The sequence below is a fragment of the Pollachius pollachius genome (assembly GCF_949987615.1).
Source record: "Pollachius pollachius genome assembly, chromosome: 11".
In the NCBI taxonomy this organism is placed as follows: Eukaryota; Metazoa; Chordata; class Actinopteri; order Gadiformes; family Gadidae; genus Pollachius; species Pollachius pollachius.
In genome coordinates this window covers 549,502-555,540 of record NC_136944.1, presented here as the reverse complement: position 1 = coordinate 555,540, position 6,039 = coordinate 549,502, and positions in this window count along the sequence as shown.

Below are 6,039 nucleotides of genomic sequence, written 5' to 3'. Positions count from 1 at the left end.
CTCACCTTCCTCACCTGCATCCTCATCACTAGATTTTCTCATTAATTTCTCTTTCAGTTCTATTGCTCTGAATAAGAAATTCTGTGCTGACTCTTTTGGATCTTGTGTCATGTTCATCAGACGATGCAGTAAGTCGGAGGAGGAGTCCACTTTGTAGTGACCCTTGAGTATGGTCTTGAGGGTGTGCAGCGTCAGCTCTCACTTTATTTCCAACATCTCCCGCAGATGAAGACCTGGACTCACCGCACGTGACTGCTTCAATGATCTCCGCTTCTCCATGTCCTTTCCGCTGTCCAGACTCGATCTGGTTGATGAGGCTTCTGTAGGACAATTTTTCTTTTTGCCCAACTTCACCAATCTGCCCAATGATCCGGAACTCCCGCCTCAGCGTCACCTCGGGCAGTCTGGTTGGTGCTGTGGTGGCAGTCCTTGTGTCCTCTTCCTTTGCAGTCCCGATGGCAGGCGCAGTGTCTCCTCCTGCTGCTTGTGTCTTCCGCTGGATCTTTTCCTCCAACGCCCCGATTTCCTCTGCCATCTGCTGCCGTAACTTCTGGTACTGTATTTTTAGCTTCTCTAACTCACTTGTCTCTGGAACTACAATCTCAGCCTCAGTTTCCTCCGGTGCCGGCTTCAGAGGGACCTGGTAGGACAGTATATTCTGCAGACACTGCTGATATGACTCAGACCCTTCACCCTCCTCGAATTCATCTAAAGTCGTCTCCACCAACCTGAGGAGGGTGCGTCTTGTTTTGCTGGCAAACCCCCCAACAGGTGCGTTACACTTTAGATGCTCACACAGGGTAATGAGCTCCTTCTCCTCCAGCGTCAGCAGTATCCTGCTTACTTCGTCCCTTTCTTTCTCCATGGTCCTCCTCTGCTCTGTCCGTCTATGCTCCTATGCGACTGGGCCGTGGGCTGAATCAACCATCCTCTGCTACCAAAATATGTAGCGTGGTGCAGAGTGAAGCGACCCTCCACTACACATTTAATTTGAAAGTTGTTTATTTTGTTCTGCAAAGAGCAAAAGTAGGTATTTTATCACCACAGTTCGCCACACACACCTATTAACTTCAGACTCAAGTGTGTGTTCTCATTCACTGAACAGATTCACTGTTTTAACACAGAAAAATCATGAACATCTGTACCAACATTCAAAACAATAAATCATGTGACTGCTGTATCACTATTCTTAACCAGTTTCATCATGTATCTATTTTAACCTATTTATGTATTTATCTATGAACTACACGAGCAGTCCGGGCTGACCGGCTCATAGTTTTCCTGTTGCTCGCGGTAACTACGCTACCAGTGCTAACTACAGGCTAGCCGTTTTCCGTACGGTACATTGGCTGAGTAACGTCTATAACAACAATGCATAACGTCCGAACGGGATAATAAACCAGCACATAACACATTCACCCACTCGTTACACAGTTCTAACTCTCCCTTCTTACCTGCAAAGAGCAAAAATAGGAATTTTATCACCACAGTTCGCCACACACACCTATTAACTTCAGACTCAAGTGTGTGTTCTCATTCACTGAACAGATTCACGCGTGACTTCCTTATTCCTGAACACACCGTGTAGCGAACTCTGCTGGTCGGAGTTAGGTACTGCATACTGCTAGGAAACTACATTTTTCAGACAATAAACCACTCTTTTCTCACCATAAACACACAGACAATTTTTACCACACTCTGAACATGAGCTGTGCTAAATGGAAATCATATTAAACATGTAAATAATAATAATAATGTAGGTATATTAACCCACTGATGGCTCTGTATGCCACAATTACACATAATATGGTGTTTTTTTAGTGACTTTTTATCGTATTATAAACAGTAGTGCGACATGATATTTTTGTCATCAGAAAATCCTAATGTTTTGGTTATTTTATTTAGCTTTTGCTAATCACATTTTTTTGTATTTCAAAAATATTCACAGGGTCAATGCTAAAATATGTTCAAGGCGCCACACTTAGCCAGGAGGAAAATTCAGATGATAAGCAACCATCCACAAGCAACCAACAACTCCAGCATACTGAACAACTCCAGCAACCGTCCACCATGTCTGAAGGCTCAAGTTCAGTACAAAGCTGTGAGGAACCATCCTCAAGTTCCGGTACACAGACACAACACACAACTGTACCCTCAGAAGGTACTGTATCCACACCCATCACAGAAAGCCTTCCAGCAGATGATGAAGAGACAAATGTGCCATCTCCAACAGACCCCCACATATTTCAGATACTGACAGGGTAGAGATTGTTAGAAGAGGACCATTTAAAGTTCCAGCAGAATTTTCTTTTCCAAGGGTGGATGGGAGGGCATTTCACCCAAACCTCCAATTGAAATCCCTTTCTAATAAAGAAAAAATCCAAAGGAGCTGGCTTGTCTACTCTCCAAAGAACAATACTGTGTTCTGTTTTGCATGCGAGCTGTTTGGGTCAAAGAGTATAAAGCTGACAGAAAAAAGCTATGGCCATGAAGGTAGTCCAGACCATACCAAGTGCATGGTGAAATGGAAGGAACTGGATATGCGACTGAAGAACAATCTAGCTATAGATCAGCAGGAGCTGGCTTTAATTGAGACAGAGAAGAAAAGATGGCGAGATGTCCTGAAACGCTTGTTCTCAATAACCCTGTCTCTAGCCACCAGAAATTTGGCTTTTAGGGGCTCTTCGCAAAGTCTATATGAACAAGATAATGGCAATTTTCTCAAAGAGGTGGAGCTGCTGGCTGAATTTGATCCAGTTACAGAGAGACATGTGGCCAAAATAAAAGACGAGGCTTCCAGAATGCACTATCTTGGACAACAGACTCAAAATGAAATAATAGAGATTGTCTCCTCCCACACAGTTCGAGCCATTGTGAAAAAAATCCAAGAAGCAAAATATTATGCCATCATCCTTGACTGCACCCCAGACATCAGCCACAAGGAACAAATGTCACTTGTTGTGCGCATTGTTGAATTGGTGCCTAAGCCAGACATCAAAGAATACTTCCTTGGATATTTGAACGTGGTGGAAACGACAGGCCTCAGTCTGTCAAATGTTGTTCTGGAAAAGTTGACGGAACTCGGCATTTCCTTCGACGATTGCAGAGGACAGTCAAATGATAATGGAGCAAATATGAAGGGAAAGAGACAAGGAGTGCAGACCAGACTGCTACAACTGAATTCAAGGGCAGTCTTTGTCCCTTGTGCTGCACATACGATGAATCTGGTCATATCAGATGCTGCTAGGTCATCTACGGATGCTATTGGCTATTTTGGATACCTTCAGAGCCTGTTTTGTTTTTTCTCAGCAAGCGTACAGCGGTGGGACATTTTACTCAAACATGTCACGTTGACTCTGAAATCCTGGAGTGATGTAAGATGGGAGAGTAGGCTTCAGAGTGTTATAGCTGTCAGAAGTCAAGTTAAAGAAGTCCGAGAAGCTCTCTTGGAAGCAAGACAAGCTGTCACTGAACCTGTTGCAAGGTCAGAGGCTCAAAGCCTGGCAGAAGAGGTTGGCTCGTTCAGATTTCTGATCTGCACCATTGTTTGGGCTGAAGTTCTTTCAGTCACCAACCAGGTGAACAAGCTGCTGCAGTCCTCATCAATGCAGCTTGACGTTGCAGCCGGGCTCATTGAGACTGCTAAAGCCTCCCTTACAAAATACGGGCAGTCTGGGTTTTCTGAGGCCATAGCAACTGCCACGGAGCTGTGTGAGGCTCTAAACCTCGAACCCGAGCTCAAACAGAAGCAGTTGAGAAGCACAAAAACGCAGTTCGGCTACGAAGCTCCTGACGAGCCCTTCAGTGATGCAAAGAAGAGGCTTGAAGTTGAATTTTTCAACCGAGTTGTGGACTCCGCTCTGACGTCGCTGCAGGAGCGGTTTGAGACCCTGAGCCAGGTGAGACACACATTTGGAGTGTTACTTGACTTTCAAAAAGTACATGGGATATCCAAGGGGGACCTGCGCAAACACTGTCTCGATGTGGAGAAGGCTCTCACAGATAAAGGCGAAGCTGATGTTGATGGACTGGAGATGATGCAGGAGTTGATCAAGCTCCCTCAACTGCCATCAAAGACGACTGCCATGGAGATGCTGACCATTCTTCATGACAGTAACCTGCAAGAAGTGTATCCAAACCTATGGATTGCTTTAAGGATTTCTTTGACTCTTCCAGTCACCGTTGCTTCTGCTGACCACAGTTTTTCGAAACTGAAACTTATCAAAACCTACCTATGGTCAACAATGGCACAAGAACGCTTACGTGGCCTTGCTGTCATCAGCATCAATGCAGAAGTGGCACATAGCATGTCATATGATGAAAAGTCGCCGTGCACCTTTCTGAAGCCTCCTGCAGCTGCAGGACAATATTGCACTTTCTTTTTTTTTTTGTGAAAACCAGGGACTATTTCAAAATCTTGCCTTAAAACAAGGTCTGTTTATGACTACGCAGTAGTGAAGTAAATAACTACTTCGGTTATGTTCAAATGTAGCTACTGTTTTGTCCAAATATAGCTGTTTGTCTGTAAAGATAGTGTGAAAAATAGTTTGATATTTTGTTTTGATGATGACTTGATGACATCCCTTTAAACCTTATTTGAGTTCATAATTATTTTTCAGTTATTTTTGGAGCCTGCAGTTGTTATTGTTTTATTATATTGTAATGCTGCTGTTAAGAACGTTTTTTATATAACGTATTTATTACTGATGGTGCTCCTGTTGCTGTTTTGTTTTAAATATTACTTAATATATACATGTTCATAGTATATTTAATGTCAACTTATAATAAATAGCAACGGTTTGATTGCAAACTCTGGAGGTTGTGTGTGTGTGTGTTTGGGGGGGCACCCTGACCAGCCCAGCTTAGGGCACCCAAAAGCTTAGCAGCGGCCCTGGTCCGATAATTTGCTGCTAGTCTTGGAGTTACCTGTTACGTCCAAAGAGGCATATACTTTGTAGAACTGGATCGGGTTAGCCTAGCGATTGCAATACTTGCACTTGGTTCTATGAACATCTTTACTGTACCGACAGCGATATATTGTTTCACTTCTTATCACAAATGTAATTATTGTAACAAATGCACTTATTGTAAGTCGCTTTGGATAAAAGCGTCTGCTAAATGCCCTAAATGTAAATGTAAATGGATAGAGGATCAGTCCCTTCACCCCATCTAGTGGTACAAGTGAAGATAGGCACGGGCATAAGCAACTAAAGATGGACCTGTAACTTTTGCAACCTTTAAACAAAAAAACTATAATCAAAAGAAATACCTGTGATAATTTATGCAAATGTAAATAAAATAAAGACGATAAGGGGAGACCTTTTTTGCATCTAAAACAGTGATTGGAGGGGGTGGGTGAGGATGAGAATGAATTTGGGCAGTAAAGGTGAACAGTTTATGTTGTTTATTATTTAAATCAGCGCTAATATCACTCTGCTTGTTGTTTTCAGGAGCAGGTTCTGCTAGTCGGGAGAGTGGTGGAGAAACCAAAGGTACAGGCGCCCTCTGGTGGACGACGGGGGGCTGGCGCTGTCCCAGTGAGAGGCCATTAGGCCCAGTGACCAAAGGGGGGGGTGCGTGGTCGAGGGCGGACATCCTGATATGGGTGAGTTACTAGTAATTGCTGTTGTATAAACGGGTTGGTGAGGACTGAGGTCTGCTATGGTGGTTGGTGTTGGTGGAGGACCAGCAGTGGGTGTAATCTAGTGGATCTCTAGCGGTCTAGTGGACACTCTTAATGCATTCATCAACTCGCGTGCGACACGTTCCCTACTGATTCTAAACTGGAGTTGGGAGAAAGTGAAAGAAAAGTCTGACTGGAGCTAGATGACGTAAGGGCACGGACCCGTGAAAACAAGGCGCGTAAAACGCCTCAAAACGCACCTGGGCCGACGGACGCGTTCCGCCCGCAGCACATGACGGGATGAAGCAGACTCGGAGAACGCGGTAAAAGCAGCGACCTCGTCAGAAGAGACTCACGTCCAGGCCCAGCGGGAGGGCCAGCTCCGGAGTCCTGGTCCCCAAGGTGTAGTGGCTGGG